The sequence below is a fragment of the Ambystoma mexicanum genome, chromosome 7p (assembly GCF_040938575.1).
Source record: "Ambystoma mexicanum isolate Mex_15411 chromosome 7p, UKY_AmexF1_1, whole genome shotgun sequence".
In the NCBI taxonomy this organism is placed as follows: Eukaryota; Metazoa; Chordata; class Amphibia; order Caudata; family Ambystomatidae; genus Ambystoma; species Ambystoma mexicanum.
Genome location: NC_090939.1, coordinates 279,196,161 through 279,219,331, shown reverse-complemented (window position 1 = coordinate 279,219,331; position 23,171 = coordinate 279,196,161).

Below are 23,171 nucleotides of genomic sequence, written 5' to 3'. Positions count from 1 at the left end.
GTTGGGAGTTGTTGGGTCCGGCAGTGGAGTGTTCTGGTACATAGACTTCAAAAAAATATTTGAGACGAATGTTTCGAAAAAAACGCTTTAGTTCGACCTCTGTGTCGAATGGTTGGGCCTTCGCTGCCGGGACAAATGATAGTCCTTTTTCGAGGCAGTTAGTCTCAGCGGTAGTCATTGTGTGGTCGGATAAGTTGAAGATGGGGATCCCCTCTGTTGTCCTTGGTTGTTGTACCATTGTCTGGTCCGCATTTGTTGGCCTTGTTGTGCTGGTCTCCGTTTCGGGCGTCCTCGTTGCATGCCTCTGTGAAAAAAAGGTTGCTGAGGGTATTGTTGCGGATATTGTTGGTTCCCTGGGCCTCCACTGGTGCTGCTGCCACTGCTCGACGAGCTTCCTGGGAAAGTGACACCGCGATTTCTTCTATTGAACGGGCCTTGTTGTTGGATTTCTGTATAGTAATTCTCTCGAAGGTAAGGATAGGTCTTGTCTTCGGCATAACTTTGCAAGTCTTTCTTGAATTTTTGTGCTTTTCTTTCAAGGGTGATGACCTTAAACTTATCGATTTCAATCTCAGGTTTTTCAAGTTTTAGTTTGGCGTCTTTTATGGTAGCAACTTCTAGGAATTTCTTTTCAATTTCCAACAGTTCAGCTCCTTGCTTTTTGCATTCCTCGTCGGCTGTGTCGATGACGAGAATCAGCCAATCTGGCTGCATTTGTTGCCCACCCCGCTGAAATTTTTGTTGAATTTCGGGTTGTCGGTAAAGATCCGTGGTATATTTTTTACTTGCAATCCGTCTGGTATTATACCTGCTTTGAGGTACTCTAGCATGAATTTACCATGCATTTCGGTGCAGATTAATTTTTTCTTCTTTTGATTGATACTTTCCAACTCGTCTTTGGTGAGACCGAGTGTAAGTATGCCATCTGGGTTGCTGAGGGTGGATGTTGTACCCAGGAGTTTCTTAAAATAATCGTCTGACTATGACAAAATATTGACGTTTTCCATGGTGACCAATGGTAGTACAGACGATATAAGTTTCTCTGTAATTCTTACTTTTCTTGAATCGAGGAAAATGCAATGATATCCCGTGAAGTAGGGGTAAATTGCATGGAGGCCCACAGCCACGGGCTGTACTTTAAAGTGTTAAACAAAAGGGCACCTGGTTAATGCCTTGCTCTGCCCAGCCGGGTAATAGCATATATGAAAGAAAATGAACAAGGTCATGGGGTACCTGACTGATAAACGAGAAAAGACCCCACTCCTATCGGGGTATCACTCACTCTTGACACAGAAGAATCTGGAAAGAATAAATAAAGTACTGCAGTTGGATTTTAATGAAACTGCAGTATAGGTTGATAAATACACTTGACTGGGTTCTACACAAGATACAAAGGTATTTCCACAAATATGGTACAATAACCACTATGATATAAAGCAAATGCTGATTAGTTGCCGCGTATTAACAATGCATACACATCCACTGAAGGATCCTTGGGAAGGATGCCAGTGGATTTAGTGAAGTGATAACATTTGGCAATCAACGAGAGCACGTCTGAACAAAGTAGAGTTGAACAAGAACAACAAAAAACAATATAACGGTCTACACGACTGTGTTTCGGCCAGAAGGATGAGCAAGATTAAGCTCTGATGGTATGGCCTTCATCAGGACAGGATATTCCAAACACAGGAGGTATCTTGTGGGGTCTGTAGAGATAAACAGACGGGGTGTGTTAGGAGTGGGCACTATACGTGGGTGTCTAGCACAGGTATGGTTATCAATACAAAGGGCCGGTGCATACCGGGACTTCGGTGCGCTGAAAGTCAGCTCGAAGCAGTGTCTTTAGTACACTGTAGGACCTGTGAGATCCTTTAGATGGCTATTCCTGTAAAAAAGGAATGTGTATGCATTGTTAATACGCGGCAACTAATCAGCATTTGCTTTATATCATAGTGGTTATTGTACCATATTTGTGGAAATACCTTTGTATCTTGTGTAGAACCCAGTCAAGTGTATTTATCAACCTATACTGCAGTTTCATTAAAATCCAACTGCAGTACTTTATTTATTCTTTCCAGATTCTTCTGTGTCAAGAGTGAGTGATACCACGATAGGAGTGGGGTCTTTTCTCGTTTATCAGTCAGGTACCCCATGACCTTGCTCATTTTCTTTCATATATGCTATTACCCTGCCTGGGCAGAGCAAGGCATTAACCAGGTGCCCTTTTGTTTAACACTTTAAAGTACAGCCCGTGGCTGTGGGCCTCCATGCAATTTACCCCTACTTCTCGGGATATCATTGCATTTTCCTCGATTCAAGAAAAGTAAGAATTACAGAGAAACTTATATCGTCTCTACTACCATTGGTCACCATGGAAAACGTCAATATTTTGTCATAATCAGACGATTATTTTAAGAAACTCCTGGGTACAACATCCACCCTCAGCAACCCAGATGGCATACTTACACTCGGTCTCACCAAAGACGAGTTGGAAAGTATCAATCAAAAGAAGAAAAAATTAATCCGCACCGAAATGCATGGTAAATTCATGCTAGAGTACCTCAAAGCAGGTATAATACCCGACGGATTGCAAGTAAAAAATATACCACGGATCTTTACCAGCAACCCGAAATTCAACAAAAATTTCAGCGGGGTGGGCAACAAATGCAGCTGGGATTGGCTGATTCTCGTCATCGACACAGCCGACAAGGAATGCAAAAAGCAAGGAGCTGAACTGTTGGAAATTGAAAATAAATTCCTAGAAGACGCTACCATAAAAGACGCCAAACTAAAACTTGAAAAACTTGAGATTGAAATCGATAAGTTTAAGGTCATCACCCTTGAAAGAAAAGCACAAAAATTCAAGAAAGACTTGCAAAGTTATGCCGAAGACAAGACCTATCCTTACCTTCGAGAGTATTACTATACAGAAATCCAACAACAAGGCCCGTTCAATAGAAGAAATTGCGGTGTCACTTTCTCAGGAAGCTCGTCAAGCAGTGGCGGCAGCACCAGTGCAGGCCCAGGGAACCAACAATATCTGCAACAATACCCTCAGCAACCTTTTTTTCACAGAGGCATGCAACGAGGACGCCCGAAACGGAGACCAGCACAACAAGGCCAACAAATGCGGACCAGACAACGGTACAACAACCAAGGACAACAGAGGGGATCCCCATCTTCAACTTATCCGACCACACAATGACTACCGCTGAGACTAACCTCCTCGAAAAAGGACTATCATTTGTCCCGGCAGCGAAGGCCCAACCATTCGACACAGAGGTCGAACTAAAGCGTTTTTTTCGAAACATTCGTCTCAAATATTTTTTTGAAGTCTATGTACCAGAACACTCCACCGCCGGACCCAACAACTCCCAACAGGATAAAGAAAACACAACCGGACTAAAAATTAAATCCACCTTCATGCCCCCACCGCATACCATTCCCTGCGAATTTGACACCTATGAGAAAATGGTTACCAATGCTGTACGAAAAGGACTTGCGCAAAAGAACTACTATCCAGACAATCTCCAACCAGAAGAAAGGAAGGCACTCTCCTCACTCAAAGAGAACTCAACTATTACCATCAAGCCCGCTGACAAGGGCGGAGGGATAGTCATTTCAAACACCACCAACTATGACACAGAATGTCTACGGCTACTTAGTGATGTCAATGCATACTCACGGCTGCAAAGAGATCCCAGTAAAGAACTCCAGGAAGAAATCTTAAGCTTGACTAATCATGCACTTCAAGAATCCTGGATCTGCGAAGAGGAACATCGTTTCTTGAACAAAAACCACCCTCGCATTCCAGCCTTCTATATACTACCCAAGGTGCACAAAAACCTGACCAATCCTCCCGGAAGACCTATCGTCTCTGCGTGCGACTCGATACTGGAACCTCTATCGGTTTATACCGATTTCTTTCTCAAACCCTTTGTCTACAAGATGGAGTCATATCGCAAGGATAGTACTGACACTATCCTCATGCTGAATGAGGTCAATATGGAATCCAACTACATCCTTGCCACACTCAATGTGGAATCATTGTACACATCAATACCTCAACTTGAAAGCCTGGAAATACTAAAACTTTTCCTTGACACCAGAACCAACATCACTTCTGTGCCCACCGAATTCATTCTGGAATGCACCAGACTGGCCATGACCAAAAATGTCTTCGTTTTCAAAGACCAACTCTACATACAAACCAAAGGGGTCAGCATGGGCGCCACATTCGCCCCCGACATAGCGAACCTCTACATGGCCCACTATGAAACTGAAAATATTTCGTCCACCAACAACCCCTTTCAACAGCACATCGTCCTCTGGAAGAGATACATTGACGACATCCTACTCATCTGGAAAGGCGAGTCTGAGGACCTCATTGCCTTCCATGGTTGGCTAAATCAATGTAACCAACACATTAAATTCACCATCCATTGGGACTTCCAAGCAATTGATTTTCTAGATCTTCACAGCTATAGGTCAGGCAACCAACTCCACACGGAATTGTTCCGCAAAGCCACAGACAGGAACACTTTGCTTCACTTCGGCAGCTACCATCCCGGGAGCATGAAGTACAACTTACTGTATGGACAATTCTTACGCATCAGAAGAAATTGTACCCAACAGATGACTTTTGACAAACATGCGATGGATCTCCAAGCTAGACTCGCCGACAGAGGATACCCGAAAAAGGCCATTAAAAATGCCAAAAAGCGGGCTTCAAATACCGACCGCACTATTTGCCTCACTAAAACACCCAAAAAAGAACTGGATAGATTGGTATGTGTCACCACGTTCAGCCCACTGAGCGACCTTATCAAGAAAACCATCAAGCAATACTGGCCGATCATCAAACACGAAGGCTCCTTGCACAAAGTACCCTTGTTTGCTTTTACGAAAAATCGGAACATTAAAGAATCCCTTGTACACACCTTCATTGAACCCACCAAGTCCTCCAACACCCTGTGGAATTTGCCTCCGGTTCAAGGACATTACAAGTGTGGCAAATGTACAGTCTGCCAATTCACAGAAACCACCAAAACCTTCTAGCACAATGATGTCGTTTGGACCCTACAAGATCACACCAATTGTAACACTAGGCAGGTTATCTATGTTATTACCTGCCCATGCGGACTAATCTATGTAGGTAAAACCATGCGACCAGTAAAAACCAGAATTTGTGAGCATCGATCGTGCATCAAAAACAAAGTGCCCGATAAACCCCTTGTGGATCATTTCCTCAAAAAAAACCATACCAACATGGACCTGAAATGGTTGGTGATTCAGAAAGTAACAGCCACAACCAGAGGAGGAGACATTGACAGAGTTCTGTAAGAGGATTCAATTCAACACTACAGCTTAGTCAATGCCTAATCTGGGATACTGAATGGAAACCCTTATTGATATATCTTTATGTCCAGTTCATGCGTTCTGGATGACTACCCCTATATAACACCCCTCTCTTGGAATCCCCCTGACCCCACTGAGCCAAGAAGTAGTTCTGTTTTGCAAGTTTAAAGGTTTATTTGATAATTTAAACAATATATATATATCACACTTTATAATAATTAATAATTGGATATCACACTTAATCTGAGCAGTAATCAATAATGGATAGTCTGGCACTAGCACACTTGTGAATAGGAACAGAAGAATAAGGTGGTAGAGAATGCTTTATATAAGTTCAGATGGATGTAATGTTGAATGAAAATTGCAATACAGAAAATACTCAATATGATTTCAACAAAACAATGTAATCACTTTTCTCTGGCAATTCACCCCCCCTTTTATGCAATGCAAGGAAATGGAAGGAAAGCACACAGTTCTCAGAAATGCAATCAAATGTAATTCAGTTCACCCCAGCAAGCTTAGACTACAGAAGTTTGAAACACAGGCCCAAAATGCTTTTATATGTGCTGGCAATGAAGTGAAAAATATGCTAAAATGCTTTTAATTCCCTCTAGAGGTTCAGGGTGCGTGGTATCTAGTTAATATTAGTCCAGGCTCACTCTAGCAATGATTCAGGGATGGTTCTTAAGAGGCAAACGAATTTTTAGCAAGGAAGCTGCTGTTTTCATACGTAGCTGGGTTTTTAACCAAATCGCAAATCGCGGTAAATTCGCGAGTGTGTTTTTCGCGATTGCGGCAAAAGTGTATGGAATCGGAATGCGTTTCTAGGTTCGTTGAAGAGCCAAGATTCCCAGCTTTCAGAGGAAAGTTACTGCAAGTCTCTAAGACAAATGGTCACGGAGATATGAGCGATATGGTAAAGGTCGTTTTTCAGATTTTAAATTTTAAAGTTCAAAGTGACAAGTGACAGCTAGCAGCTAGAAATGACAGGTGACAGTTAGGAGGCAGTTCTACTTAGATTAAAATAGATTGAATTATATTATTTTAACTAAGAGATTGGTTCTGCACAGTTCTGCTAGGTACTCACAATATATTTTTGAATTAGGCCTCGCCACGGATCTGGTCAGGTTTTGGACTGGACTCCGGTCTGGTCGGGGTCTCTTCACAGTGATCTGGGTCAGCTCTCTGGTTCTGCTAACAGCGGTCTGGGTCAGCTCTGCTCTGCTGGTCTAGCCTCTCTGGATTCTGGAGATTGATGGATTTGAAGTCTGGATCTCTGGATGTTGTATGGTCCGGCAGCATGCTCCGTAGCAAATGGAATTGAATGTCCCTATCTGTCCTGACTGTCTGCTTTTATGTGTTTTGAAAATGGGTGGAGAGGCTAGCTTCCTAGGCCCTACCCCTCTCCACTTGTCATTGGCCACTTCCTCCTCTTCCCCTTGATTGGGGGAATGAAATGAAGTGTCATCATGATGAGGTCTGTTTATGATACAGAGAACCCACCCCTGTCAACTTTACACACAATCTATATTTGATCCAAAAGACATATTTGCACAGGTGCACATTTGTTTAAAATTACATGCACCCATCACATATCACAGGAGGTATACCCTGTCCAAATCTGCTCTTCCTGGGAGCTTGCATTGAGAAATGGCAACATATTTCACTTTTTGGTCAGGTTACCAATATCAGATTCTTACTCAAATTTACCCAAATGTGTGCAAGGCATGCAGGCATTAATTGACGAAGTATCAGACTTTTCACATGCAGACATTTTAAGTAATACCCTCTTAACTGCTAGTTTGCCCCCAGAACATCACACAAATTGGAGTTTGGGCTTGAATTGAAGGTACATTTTTTAAATTAAGGCTCTCAACGTTATACATTTCTGTCATTTGATTACAAAGAGTTATCAGTGTTTCTGTAAAATATATATTTTGCTTTCAATTCAGTTCTCAGAGTGTTGGAGTCCGCCTCCAAGACTTGGGTGGGTCAGTCACATGTGTCTTCTGGCAGGCAGGCCTTTGTTGACAGGAAACAGTCAAAATCAACATATCCTATTCAATTGCAAGAGCCTATTGTGTGGTCTCCAGGAGGCTCCCAGCCAGTCTGCCTTCTATCAATCAAGAGGTCATGTGAGATTCTAACTCCTGGTGTGAATCTCTGGAGGTGAGAGGGTTTCCCAGGCCTCTGGGAACAGCATGTGGCTAATTTTTAATTAAAATGCAGCCTTTGAAGTCAGCTGAGTCAAATCCCTTTGTCAGCAACTGCACTCAGTTCTCCTGTCAGAGTTTAGACCGCTAGCGCCGCCTTGAGGATTTTGTTGGTACTGCATGCAATTTTGGGATCTTTCTTGGATTAATGCATTCTAAACAGGAATGGTTCTTCCATGGTAGTAAATCCTTGCTTAACATTGTTTTGATGGGGCTCCTTACAGTAAGATGGTTATGTGGAACCCCACAAAAGGGTTGAATCTTTAAAGTGGTCCAATGAGACACGATTTCAGCAACATTTTGACATCAGTAACAGTGGATTTTGTTAACAAAGATCTTTCTTTACACTGGTGGTTGGCAAGTTAGGTAACCATTTTGGTGTGCGCACAAACTGCGTGGTTCTCCTGGATTCTGGCGCACTTGTGGGCTTTTTGGCCATCTTGGATTTTCTAAGCCCACAGCACCAAATGTTGCAGCATGATAGCTCAAACGTGGGTCAGGACACCCAACAGATCCCCCCACGTGACTGCCCTTTGAATTTGAGTCGATGGGGAGTCGGGTGCACAAGGGTTTTGACCCACGCACTGGTCTGTCCGCATAATCTTCTTAAAATTCTGCAATTGGCACAGTTCAGCATCTTTTCCTCCATCCAGTACTGATCGATCGGTTCTCCTCGCCGGTCCTGATGGGAATATTGGGCGGTACCCCGGGCCCCTTGCGTCTCTGCTCCCGGTCTCCGGATCATCCTCCCAGTCTCTGGATCGTCCTCCTTGGCCAGTCTCGAGGTTTTCTTTCTCCTAGGACGACAAAGGGAGAGCGGCAATACCTATTCATAGACATTTTTCCCCCACCATTGATATAGTGGGGTGGCATATAAATTTATAGTCAAAACATATGAACATGCACATTTCTTTTTGCATTCAAAAACAAAAACACCCACATTGAGAAACTCAGAATTTGATAGGCGATATGTAGGATATTTTAAGTTAGAACTGAATTAATCTGAGACAGTACCCTCTAGGATTCCAGAGGATTCCTCCAGTTGTTGCAGAGTGTGCCTGGGATGGCAACACTTCAACTGGTTTATGTGGACCCACTTGTCTTCCCCCTCTGCCAAACCGCCTTTGGGGATGCGGATCTTGTAGGCCACAGGGGAGATTTTGTCTATAATCTCAAAGGGTCCCTTCCATGTAGGCAAAAATTTTCGCTGTTTTGCCTGGTTTCTTTGTAAGTTGTATAGATAGACCCGGTCCCCCACCTGATATTCCTTCCTGGAAGTTTTCAGGTCATAGTGGGTCTTCATGCTATCAGCTGATCTTTCTAGATTCCGCTGAGCATAAGCAAAAGCATGTTGAAGGTTTTTCCTTAAATTCTCCACATACTCATGAGTTGTGGAGGCATTTATCAGTGTCTGCTCTTGGGTCCTGTAGAGCAAATGCTGAGGAAGCACCATCTTGCGCCCAGTCATCAACTCAAATGGTGACATTTTGGTTGCAGATGAAGGGGTAGATCTGATGGCCATTAGGACCAGAGGTAATCGGATATCCCAACTTGGCCCAGAATCTGCCACAAACTTTTTTAAGATGCTCACAATGGTTCGGTTATATCTCTCTACTGCCCCAGAAGAAGCTGGCCGGTAAGCAATATGCAACTTCCTTTTGACCCCCAGTATCTCCCACATCTTTGTCATTACTTCACTGGTGAAGTGGCTACCCCTGTCTGACTCAATCCTTTGAGGTAGACCGAAACAGGAAAAGATGTCGTTAATCATCAGGGCAGCTGCAGTTTCTGCCTTGCAATTTGGGGCTGGGAGACATTCCACCCACTTGGTAAACAAGCATGTCACAGTCAACATGTACTTATTCCCCCTAGCAGAGCGAATCACGGGGCCTACAAAGTCGATTTGTAAATCTGACCATGGCAGTGTCATCCCCCTCTTTTGGAGAGGCGCACAGTGCGTGAGGGATGATGGCTGAAATTGTGCACACACAAGACAACCCTTCAAATATTGGTTGAGGTCCTGGCCCATGTGTGGCCAGTATGCAACCTCTCTTAAGATTTCCAGTGTTGTGTGAAACCCCCTATGACCGGCGGTGGCCGCATCATGGGCGTGACTTAACATCAGGCTTCGGAATGAGGTAGGAACCACCCACTGATCGTGGCCCGCTTTGGATTTCCCTACCAGCAAACCATCTTGGATTCTGAACATTTTTGGACATTTCATCAACACTCTTAGGTCCTCTTTCCCAATGTAATCGGTATCCGTCAGGGGAAAGTTCTCAGGGTCCTCAATGTGCTGGTAAAATTTACCAATTATTGGATCCCCCTTCTGAGTGGTAATCAAATCAGCATCAGGGGTCTCCTTACTCCATTGGGCAGTTGAAAGGTCATTGTGAGCATTTGTCTGGGACCTAGTGATAGCAGTGACCTGGATTTCCCCCAACAGGGACTCAATCTCAATTAGATCCCCTTGGATGGCCCCGGTTTTGGCCAGCTGATCGGCTAAGTCATTTCCAGTTTTGTCTGGTCCCTCTACTTTGGAATGACCCTTGATCTTTTTCCAATAGATGGTCATCTCATTCGAGGTGACCAGATCATCAATGTTTTGGATCAACTTCCCATGTTTCAAGGGTTTGTTGTTAGCACATAACATGCCTCTGGTTTTCCAATTAACCAGGTGCTCCACGAACCCGTTCCGTACATAATCCGAATCTGTGATTATGACCAGTTCGTGGAGTTGATGCTGGACAGCAGTGAGGATGGCCTGATGCACAGCCATCAATTCTGCCACCTGACTACTTCTGGGACCAATTTTGTATCCAGCGGAGGGTTCTGGGGACTCATTCACCCATGCATTGCCTATGCCGGCCACCAGTTCTTTCTCCCCATTGTTGTCAACATGGTAAGAGCATCCATCCACATAGACAGTGGGCATTCCCTCACACTTGTCCTCTTCAAAGACTTTGTGTGGGGAATTAAGGTATGCCTCCATGTTGCCCTTTATTTTTAGACTTTCGTCCTCGAGACAGTTTTCTCTGGCACAATCATACAAGTCAGCCAGACCTTGCGCGAGGGGACTCTTCTTGTTTTGGCCATATCTGACCTCCACAGGAAAGCCTTGCATTGACAGAATCCAGGAAGTAATTCGGGAATTACTCACATTTCCGGCCCGGATTCTGTCACTTTGGAGATATTGCAGAGGCTGGTGTGGAGTCTCCACTATGATGTGTTCCCCATGGATAAACGGGTGGTAATTCTTCAATGCCCACACCGTTGCCAGGAGTGCCTTCTCACAATCGTTGAATTTTTCCTCCACAGAGGATAAAGTTTTGCTCACATAGGAGATTACTTTATTGACCTTGTCATGCTTTTGGTATAATACTGCTGTCAAGCACGTATTAGAGAACCCCGTCTCCAGGAAGAACTCCTTGTTTCTGACAGGGTAAGCTAGGCAAGGCGCTTGTGAGAGGCTTCTTTTGAGTTGTTTTACTGCCTCGACTTGTTCTGGACCCCATTCCCACTTGACCCCCCTTCAGGAGATGAATCAGGGGTCTGGTGATCTCTGCGTAGCCCTCAATGAACTTTCTGCTGTAATTAGTCAGTCCAAGGAGGCTCCTGAGTTCCCGCAGAGTTGTGGGGTCTTTCAGTTTCTGAAGTGCTTCCACTTTCTTTTCCTGGGGACAGAGACCCTGAGGAGTAATCTCATGCCCCAAGAAATTAACACGGGTTCTACACCACTGTGCTTTCTGAAAGGAAAGTTTTGCTCCGGCGGCCCTCAACTGGGTCAGAACATAACGGATCTCCGCTATGTGTTCCTCCACAGATGAACTTTTGATGAGGACATCATCTACATAAGCCAGGTTACCCCTTGCACCCAGGTCGGGCATGGCCTTGTGTAGGAAAATGTTGAATTCATTGCCGGAGTTGAGGTATCCGAAGGGAGTCCGGGTCCATGTATACTGCTGGCCCCGAAAGGTAAAAGCCAGCTTGTATTGGTCCTCCCTACTGACCGGCACGGTCCAGTATCCATTGGTCAGGTCTATTGCAGTGAATACCTGTGACCCCTGGATCTGGGCCAGCCCTTGGTCAATGTAGGACAGAGGCCATCGGGAAGTATGGACCCGTTTGTTGAGCTCCCTGAGGTCGGCGCAGAGTCTCCACTGGCCGTTTGGCTTCAATATTCCCAGCACCAGATTATTGAAGGTGCTGTGGACTGGACGGATTATTCCCCAGGACTCAAGGTTCTTAATTATTTCAGTAAGGGACTCCATTGATGCGAGAGGCAAGGGATATTGCTTCACAAACACAGGAGTCATGCCAGGGTCCGTGGGGATTGTTGTTGTGTGGATGTCAGTGCGACCACAGTCATATGAGTCTACCGCAAAGAGATCTTGGAAATCCAAGAAAACTTGTTTCAACTTTTGCTTTTGTTCCAGAGTCACACAGGCATCAGCTAGGTTGACTCTCTCTTCCACCATCTGCCTGAAGCCTGGAAAGACTTCTGGTTTGGCTATTTCAGCGGCCTCCTCCAGCTGGGTGGAGAAGTCCCTGGTCAGAGTGCTGATTTGGACTGGGGGCTTCAGGTGGGAAAGGCAGCCCTCATGGACTTGGAAAATCACCTCATCCCTCCTGAAGTCACAAGTCACATCTTCCTTACCATAAGGGCAAGCATTGTACACCAGGAAGTTCCCCCCATGCCGGGTAAAAATCCTGTCTGGTGTTGTATTGTCATCACTGTCACTGTCAAAACAGTCCTTGGGGATTGGTCCTAACAGTTCATTACCTAAATCGATGGAAAAATGTCGGTCATCAACCGCCATTCCAATAATGGTGCCTGCGGCTAGAGTAATACTCTTTAAGTCGCTGTTATCCACCTCTATTAGAATGGTGTCATGTTCTATGTTGACTAATGGTGTTGGGTTTACCCCTAACCCTTGCTGTTGGAGAGAAGCATTTAGATGTATGTAAGCATCAGGGTTTTGCAAATATTGTCCTCTTTTAGCTTTCACTTCCAGGGAGAATTGTCGGGTCCTTTCTGGGATGGTGACTTCCTCTTTGATCTGAATTTCAACTGCATACGGTAGCAATTGAGCTGACCTAAATGCTTTTTCTGGATCATCAAAGCCCATGGGATTATCCGCTAATTGGGACCAAGCTTTGAAGTTTATTAGGTCCAAACTAATGGCAAAGCGATTGAGAATGTCACTGCCTAAGTAAAAGGCGGCAGGGACGTCTCGCACGACCCAACAATTGTGGACTATGCTCTTGTTGCCAATGGAGATTTTGAGCATACACCTGCTTGGCAGGAGATGTTTGGAATTAGGTGCTTCCAGGTCCATTTCCCATTTGTCTATCAGTTTGAATGTGGGAATGGCTGGATCTTTTGGGAGTTGGCGGAACTTGGCTTCGCTGATGAAGCTCTTACCGTTGTTCACACACACTCGAGCGAGAACAGGGTCCTTCCCATCATTTAATTGGACAGGGATGAACAACTGCTCTCCAATTTGCTGAATATCAGCTAGGCTCTGAGCTGATTTCACATCTTTCTGGACTATAGGAGTGGGAGTTTCTGATTGTGGATTAGTATAGAATCTCAGAGTGTTTCCTTCCAGCGTGGAGTACCACTTTAGACTGGAAGGAAGGTTGATTTTCAGAAATAGAGAGGACCCTCCATCACCAGTCTGTTGTCCTACTGCTATTACTGTCACGTCTGGAATTTGGCTATTCTGGAAGTGAAATTCTACTTGGTCAGATTTTTGTTCAACCATGTGGCAGGTGCCGTTTAAACTAACATGGTTGACACTCTGTTTTAATTTTATTGGTCGGCTAGTCTGGGTCCAGAGGACCTTGTTTACGCAATCTATTAAGGGTGACAACCTCCTCAGGAGGTCATTCCCCAGTAAACAAGGGGTGCCCTCTGGAGTCACTACTATGACCGGGTGTTTCACCTTGTGTCGCCCGATCTTAATGTCCAAGTCTGCAGTCCCCTCAACGAGAATTTCCTTCCCGTCAAAGTTCTGCAGTTGTCCAGGAAGAGAGGTGAGAGGAAATTGGTAATTCTCTCCCCTTCCTGCATTCAGTTCGTCAAAGGCCCTTCTGGACAGAAGGGTAGCTTGAGATCCAGTGTCCACCAGTGCCAAAATTGTACCCTGCCCCTGTACTTGTACCGGGGCATAGTATCTTCCCTCCTTCTCCTCAAGGGGGCACAGATAATGCACATTTTTGGACAACTGGTGGGCTAACTTTCTAGTTTTGGACATCGCTAGCGAAGAGATTTGGGCAGAATTCTGTGGAGAGCCTTGGGAATCTGAAAGAAAAAGTTGGCAACTGGAGATCAGAGCCATTGTGGGTTCCCCTGGCTCCGGTTCTGGGCCGCCCCCTATTTTTTGGAGGCAGTCATCAGGATGGGTTTGAACCAGGGGATTTTCTTGCTGTTGGTTCTGGGATGAGATGGTGGGCGGCGGTAGCTCAGTCTCCCCATCTCCCAAGTCTGGATTTGCATCCCTAGGGACCCATTTTTCTTTGGGAGGAGTTCCCCCCTCTCTGAAGGAGAAGATCCTTTTCCCAGGATCCTCTGAGGATCCCTCTCCCTCAAATTGGAAGATCTGTACCTCCTCCTCAAACTGAGTCTGTTTGGGTCTTTTGTTTCTCCTACCCCCCCTCTGCTCCTTAGGAGGCAGACTTTCAGGGGCAAGAGATTTTGTTTCCGGTTCCTGGGTTTCCAGGGGCTGTTTACAAGTGAGGAAGGAAGCTTCCTCCAAGGCTTTACACCCCCCTTCCCTTTGTGCCTCCTCCCTGGGAACCGGTGAGTTATCGGGGTGCTGCCCCCGTCATTGTTCTGGAGCACTAGGTCCAGGGTTGGGTGCGTTCTGCGCCGGCATGCCGATCTGAGGGTTCTGCTGAGCCCTCAGTATGTGACCCAGATCCCGCGCCATGTTTTGAACCTGGCGCTCTAACTGGGAAACCCGCTCAGGCTGATACGGGGCCCTGTTTTCTCCCCTGGGCTGATCCCGGGAAGGGTAGCTATCCCTTCTCTGGTAGTACCCCTGGTTGGGAAGATTTTGGTACCCCTCCACCCTTGGCCTCCCCTCTCCCGGATTAGGTTGTCTGGGCTCAGGGAATTGGGGAAAGAAGGATGGATGATTTTGGGGCTGGTAATTGGGTGGATACCTGGGGAAAAAGTTCTGCCCAGGATTTGGAGAATTTCTGCCCTCCTGGGGGAAGTTAGGAGGGAAGTTCCCCGGGTCAGGTGCTTGGCTGGATCCCCCCCCTTGGGCTGGAGGAGTCCACACATAACCCAGGATGGGTCGATTTCCCTTGTAACGGTGGCTTACATAATCAGGAGAGCGAGGGACCCCATTTGTGGGGCTGCCTCCCTGGCTCCCTGTCTGTGACTGGCCCGAGGACCTTCTGGGCCTAGCATTATTAGGTGCAGGTAGGTTTTTAGGCCCCCCCCATCTCCAAATCTAAAACGGGGGTGACCTTTACCTCTGCCACCTTGGCAGCAGCAGGGGTGTTGTTGGCTTTGGGGTTTTTGGGCGCATTATTTTTATTTTCTATTGGCTTCTGCACCTCATAGATCCGGGTCGCCTGTTCAATGACCCAGTCTGAAGATCTTTTCTCGTGAAAATCCCTCACGAACTGGGTCATTATGTATTTGGGCAAGGCATGGAAAAACGTATTAATAAATTCTCTGCTATCCGTGCGCACCCTTCTTGTGGTCTGTGCAAAAGCACGCTTTAACTCCTGCACAAATTCTTGTGGGGCCTGATCCTCCCCACATTGTAAATTGTATGCTGCCTTGCGAGCCTCTTGAGGATTTCTATGAGTAGAAAAATGTTTCAAGATGGCCGCCTTATAGGTGGACCATCTTAAATGATTTTGGTCCTCCAGCCCCGCAAAGAAACTGGAGTATTCCGGGGAGAAGGTCCACTTTACATATTGAATACAGCTTTGGCTGTCCTTCAAATGGAAAGTCTCCATCATTTGCTCAAACAACTCTAAGTGCTCCCAAACAGAATACTTGGCGTTCTTATGATAAGGCGTGATGACGCTCCTGATTGCCTTAATCTGCTTTAAGGGGTCCTTAAGCAAGGCCCTTTTTGTCTTATTGGCCCTTTTGGTCCGGGTAACCCTGGTCCATTCATCTTCTGACTCAGAGGCACTGCTCCCAGAGGTTCCCGTCTGTTCTTCCAGGTTTTCCCGGATTCTGCGAGCCTGGGAATGGCTGGCAGAATGTGGGGACCTGGTCTCCTGTGTCCTGTACCGCTCAGAGGAGTCTTCAGATCCCTCCTTGCTGCCAGGATTTGATGGGTACCCCCCCTCTGACCTAACTGGGCAGAGGTTTTCAGGATGCCCTTAATGGGCCTACTCTCCTGGGGTTCCCCATTAAATTGCACTGTGCTTGGGTGCCCATACCCGGATGCCCGCCCCTCCATTCCTGGGTGGTACTGGCCTATGAGCCCCATGCTTCTGGCTGGATAGTAATCTGCCATCCCTGTGGCCCGGTGCTCATGTGCGCCAGGGGACATGGGGGTGGCAGAGTCCAGGGACTGAGAGAGATAAAGGCCTCTGGTACTAGGGCTCCTGAGGTTATGCTCAGGAGTTTCCCTTTCCCAGCGAACTTGGTCTCTATCCGCCCCTGCTCCCTGTTGCAATGCAAGAGCCTGCGCCTTCAGTTCCTCAGTTAAGGCCTTACTAGACTCTATCAGTCTCTCCTGCATCGCTACCTGTTGTTGGAGTCTATCATTGTGCTGGCAGAGAGCCTCATTCTCTCTCTGTGCCTCCTGATTGGTCCTGGAGCACTGGGCCAGTCTTTGCTGCAGGAGGGTTACCTCCTGAGCTGTGTCCCTATTGGCCTGCTCCTGTCTTGCCAGAGCATCCTCCACCCTCCTGGTGTGTTCTAACAAGTTCTGGCGTTCTTTTTGGAGGTCACCCAGCCCCTGGAGGGCCAAGTGATTTTCTTCTGTTTTTATTTTTAAATGGCAGACTTCCTGGCCTAAGGCGTCTCTTTCCTGGCTAAGAGCCTGCATTTGTGCCGCCAGGTCGTCCCTCTGCCTTTGAAAGGCACCAGCTTTCTGGCGTTCTTCATCAAACTCTGCCTGGGTATCCAGGTCTTTCAAAATCAGCTTGTTGCTCTCTGCCTTCACTCTATCTAGATGACTTTGCAGGGTGGCTACCTGCTCCGTGCATGCCCTGTTAAAGTCTAATTGTTGCTCCAGCTTTTTCTGGCTCTGCAGTAAGGAGTCCAAACTGTCTTGGTGCTCCTTCTGCAGGGCCAGAAATCTAGTATCCTGGTCAGCCTTTTCCTGTTGCAGTATATCCATGTCCTCTTTTATTTTAATGATATACTGCCTACTATCATTTTCTGACTCCTGGCTCCTCTGCAGCCTCTGCTCAGAAGAGTCCAGATCAGATTGGGCCTTCTGTAATGCCAGCAGTTTCCTACTCGCCAGATCTTGGCCTTCAGCACATTTGTCCTGCATGGCTCCCATATGTAAATATAAATATGCCGCTACCCTGGCAATCTTGTTGTGCTCATCCTTGGCCTTAGAGGACATATATAGTTCACTCAGGGCCACATGTAAGGGACCCTGGTCTCTCCATATATCTGACCCTGTTTCCGTGATCTGGGGTGCGATTGCTTGCAACCAGACCGTCTGGTCCTGATGGGTCCACTCACCTCTCACAAATAGCTTATGTAAGAAGTGCTCTCTGGCTATTTTCATATCTACCAAGGTCGTCATTCTGGAATTTGAGTTCCTTCCTGACTTACAGAAGTTTGTATTTTATTTTTGCAAAACAGACCTTTTCCTTAGAGCGTTCCTTTGAGGAGTGCTTTACAGCATAACACAGCGTGGTGATCCGACCGGATATGTGTATCTGGTCAGCTGGCACACTGTATTAATCTGCACAAGTGATAGATCTAACCCAAACGTCCCGGACGAGCCCTCAATTTGTAAGAGGATTCAATTCAACACTACAGCTTAGTCAATGCCTAGTCTGGGATACTGAATGGAAACCCTTATTGATATATCTTTATGTCCAGTTCATGCGTTCTGGATGACTACCCCTATATAACACCCCTCTCTTGGAATCCCTCTGACCCCACTGAGCCAAGAAGTAGTTCTGTTTTGCAAGTTTAAAGGTTTATTTGATAATCTAAACAATATATATATATATATATCACACTTTATAATAATTAATAATTGGATATCACACTTAATCTAAGCAGTAATCAATAATGGATAGTCTGGCACTAGCACACTTGTGAATAGGAACAGACGAATAAGGTGGTAGAGAATGCTTTATATAAGTTCAGATGGATGTAATGTTGAATGAAAATTGCAATACAGAAAATACTCAATATGATTTCAACAAAACAATGTAATCACTTTTGTCTGGCAATTCACCCCCCCTTTTATGCAATGCAAGGAAATGGAAGGGAAGCACACAGTTCTCAGAAATGCAATCAAATGTAATTCAGTTCACCCCAGCAAGCTTAGACTACAGAAGTTTGAAACACAGGCCCAAAATGCTTTTATATGTGCTGGCAATGAAGTGAAAAATATGCTAAAATGCTTTTATATGTGCTGGCAATGAAGTGAAAAATATGCTAAAATGCTTTTAATTCCCTCTAGAGGTTCAGGGTGCGTGGTATCTAGTTAATATTAGTCCAGGCTCACTCTAGCAATGATTCAGGGATGGTTCTTAAGAGGCAAACAGTGAGGGTTGCATATTCCTTTCCACCATAGGGGCTTGCCACCCCTTAGCAAGTACAGGACACCACGGCGCACCTCCATACAGACAAGCCTTTAGACACATTTTTTCGTGCGCCCCAACATGGCCGCCCGGCACTATTTCACCCGAGGGGCCAGCTTGTATTCGCCGCACACAGTCAGTGACCGCGGACGCCGACGCTTCGTGCAGCAGCCTTCCTGTCAGACACCGCCGGTGAGTAACTGTAACGCCAGCACTACCAGGCGCTACACACTCGGTGTGATGGCTGGTCCTCCTCACTCGGGCAACACCACTCTTTAATTTATCCTTTAGCCACCATTGTGATACTTCTTCAATCCACCACTCACCTTTAGAAGCGGGCTTCACCTCACGCGCCCCACTCATTGTGAATAGCGCTGGCCTTGTATTCCACACCATGCCAGCCCATAGACCCAAGCAGACACCCAGGTGGACCCGTCACATCGTCCACCACCGCACGATGCCACCAGTGCATCTAATTTCACCTTTAATATGCCCATTTGAGCCCCTGGTGTCCTCTCTCCTTTTCCCGCAGCCCCTGAGCCTGCGGTTATTGCAGCGTAATCAACACGCTAGCCCGCTTTTACCCAGTCTTTCGGGAATTTGCAGGCGATAGTAAGGTATGCCCTGCTCCCACCATTGCTACATCTAATTGCACTTCTTCATTGGGCGGACTCTTACAGCCCCACTGTCATTCCTTTTTTACATGAATGGCCATCTAAAGGATCTCACAGGTCCTACAGTGTACTAAAGACACTGCTTCGAGCTGACTTTCAGCCCCCCGAAGTCCCGGTAAGCACTGGCCTTTTGTATTGATAACCATACCTGTGCTAGACACCCACGTATAGTGCCCACTCCTAACACACCCTGTCTGTTTATCTCTACAGACACCACAAGATACCTCCCGTGTTTGGAATATCCTGTCCTGATGAAGGCCATACCATCAGAGCTTAATCTTGCTCATCCTTCTGGCCGAAACACAGTCGTGTAGACCGTTATATTGTTTTTTGTTGTTCTTGTTCAACTCTACTTTGTTCAGACATGCTCTCGTTGATTGCCAAATGTTATCACTTCACTAAATCCACTGGCATCCTTCCCAAGGATCCTTCAGTGGATGTGTATGCATTGTTAATACGCAGCAACTAATCAGCATTTGCTTTATATCATAGTGGTTATTGTACCATATTTGTGAAAATACCTTTGTATCTTGTGTAGAACCCAGTCAAGTGTATTTATCAACCTATACTGCAGTTTCATTAAAATCCAACTGCAGTACTTTATTTATTCTTTCCAGATTCTTCTGTGTCAAGAGTGAGTGATACCCCGATAGGAGTGGGGTCTTTTCTCGTTTATCAGTCAGGTACCCCATGACCTTGCTCATTTTCTTTCATATATGCTATTACCCGCCTGGGCAGAGCAAGGCATTAACCAGGTGCCCTTTTGTTTAACACTCTTTCGAAATAATGCAATGAGAAAGGAGGCGGGACTAATAGCAGCAATGTGAGTTCTTGCCTGCTTTGCATAATGTTATAGAGCCTTTTGGGAACACAGTAATGACCCATGTCTTTATGTACGTCTGTGATAAAAAAGGCTGTGTGCTTAAATGTTGAGAAAGGAGGTGGGACTAATAGCAACAATGTGATTCTTGCCTGCTTTGCATAATGTTATAGAGCCTTTTGGGAACACAGTAATGACCCATGTCTTTATGTACGTCTGTGATAAAAAGGCTGTGTGCTTAAATGTTGAGAAAGGAGGTGGGACTAATAGCAACAATGTGATTCTTGCCTGCTTTGCATAATGTTATAGAGCCTTTTGGGAACACAGGAATGACCCACGTTTTTATGTATGGTTGTGTGCTTGAATGTTGAGAAAGGAGGAGGGACTAATAGCAGCAATAGCAGATTCTTGCCTGCTTTGCATAATGTTATAGAGCCTTTTCGGAACACAGGAATGACCCGTGTCTTTATGTACGTCTGTGATAAAAACGGTTGTGTGCTTGAATGTTGTTCAGGTCATTTTTCAGCCACTCACCCTGACATTAACACTATTTTTTGTACCCATGAATGACACATATCCATTGGGAAAACCTATTTGGAAGCAAGGATAAAATGGCTTCAAAATCTGTCACTCTTGGACCAGGCACTCCGCATTCAATAGAGGAGGGTCTATCAATTGAAGCAGGTTAGAAGGATATCATTAGCGAATAATTTAAAAGGGATTCGATTAGAATGGCTTGTTGTCGCTTATCTTCCCTTTTCCCCAGAAGTCACTGGCACACTCTATAGGGAATATTTTATCCTATATAAGTAAAGCTCTCGTTCCAACTTTATGTAGCATTTCCATTAACTGCGTTCCAGTCACCCTGGCACAGTTCAGAATCACAAAGTAGAAACGCCCGTTGTAGCTTTGGGAACGAATTCCAAACAGCCATTATGTGCAAGAAGCGGACATTGACGTGGCATCCCTCTTTCACTCTCGCTGCTTGCCTGAGTGCTAGGGGTCACAGGGTTAATCTAGCTTCTGAATGGAACCCGTCCTTAGCCCAGAGACCCTCACATGATCAAAGCCCTATGGCTCAGTTCATCTTGCTCATCACTATGCGAGGTCCTCTGCGACCACAAACACTGGAGTCCAAATTTCAATCCCCCCTTCATTCATGGCGGTAACACTATAGCCCTCGCCTTGTTGCTTCCCAGGGCAGGGCCACGGACATGCTCTAAGCACAGTGTTGAGGGCCGCTCACAAGCACCTGCTCCCGCACGATTTATCTGACGCGCTCGGTGCAAACCTCGCACGTATTCATGTCGCCACCAACTGAAAGAATGCCAGTCTGCTGTCATTGCAGCTGCCTCGAGGCCACTCCCGGGAGCTTGCGTCTTCTGTTCAATGTCTAACCATTAGCCGGGTCACAGGTCATTGCGTGGGACACTGCGCCGCAATAGGTGGGAGCGCGCGGATTAGTTTAAAACGTTTCCCCTCTGATAAGATTCCATTTAAAGCTCTGTGAAAAGGCTACCACCGTGCTGCTGTCAGTAATGGCGAACTTATACCGAAGAAATATGAGGTTTCGTTATTATAGATGGTCTGGTTTAGCAGGATTTACCGTTCACTCCGACCCTCAGTTATTTGCTGCACTAAGGAGCTGCCGTTTTCGTTAAGCCCGTGAGCTCGGGTGTCACAGTGTGGTTTTCTCGTAACTCGTGTGGAGGCGCTGTTGAGTGCCACCACACTGGTTACTCTCTGGATCCTTTCATCGTCCGAGGCGACGCCATTTCAGACTGACAGGTATTATGACGCACAAGTATGAGTTGACATCAGCCTCCAGCCACAACACGGGCACAATAATGCAATGTAAGGTAGCATAGGTAGCTGCTAATGGTAACGGAAGTGACGTCACACACCTGATGACCACAAAAGTGATGGGTGGAAGGTTTTGAACCACTGGCGTTGCTCCGGGCAACCTTCCACACCACCGTTATTTAGCCCGTCTGCGCCATTGCAAAAGTGGTCCAGCCATATGCAAATCAGTCAGGTGCTGCCACCAATGGTAGCAGCCCAGCCCGAACTGCAAAGTCAGGTCCCCTCTGCACGGAAACACAAGCAACCCCAGACATGTTTCAGCCTTGTTGGGCTTCTTCAGTGAGGTGCAGCTTGGTTCCCTATAGCGGAGCCAGCAAGGGACCCACGTCTGGGCATACCCTCTCTCACGTAGTGAGACAAACTGTGACCACAAAAGTGATGGGTGGAAGGTTTTGAATTAATCTGAACCACTGGCATTGCTCTGGGCAACCTTCCACACCACCATTTTTTAGCCCGTCTGCACCATTACAAAAGGGGTCCAGCCACTCACAAATCAGTCAGGTGCTGCCACCAATGGTAGCAGCCCAGCCTGAACTGCTAGACCAGGTCCCCTCTGCACGGAAACACAAGCAACCCCAGACATGTTTCGGCCTTGTTGGGCCACTGAGGAGGCCCAACAAGGCCGAAACATGTCTGGGGTTGCTTGTGTTTCTGTGCAGAGGGGACCTGGCTTTGCAGTTCGGGCTGGGCTGCTACCATTGATGGCAGTACCTGACTGATTTGCATATGGCTGGTGCCCTTTTGCAATGGCGCAGATGGGCTAAATAACGGTGGTCTGGAAGGTTGCCCAGAGCAATTGCCAGTGGTTTAGATTCATTCGAAACCTTCCACCCATCACTTTTGTGGTGACATCACACACCTGATGACACCCCAGGAAGTACTACCACATGCCCTTAGATCATTATGTCATCATGGTAAGAGATAGCACACGACTTTAGGCCCTGGTGACATCAACAATATAAATACGAAAACCCGAGAAGTGAAAGAATAATAAAATAGCAAATAGTATTAAAGGGGAGAAAAGGCTATTTTAGTTTCCCACCATCTATTAATTATTGTGATGTCTCAATATGTCATAGGGGCAGCTATGCTATGCCATAATTACACCCAACAGAAACATCATAGGCTAGTGGCACTGCCTTTTTATGCCAGTACAGTCTCATAATCCAGGTTCATGCCAGTACAGTCTCATGATCCATGTTACTGCCATCTCATGCCAGTTCAAACCTCACAGACCAGGAATTGTCATATAATGAGAAATACAACCTCACATACCCAATCACTGCCATAAAATTCTTGGCGCACCCTCAGAAACTCAAACAGTGCCATCTTTTAAAGCTATTTTACCAGGCATAGTCATCCTGTGCAAAGTACAGCCTGGCAAGCCCATATGCTGTTATCATATGCCAAGTGTAGCCGCACTCGCCCAAGAACGGCCGTTTTATGCCAGTGAATGCCTGATGTGCCAGGTATAGTTATGTC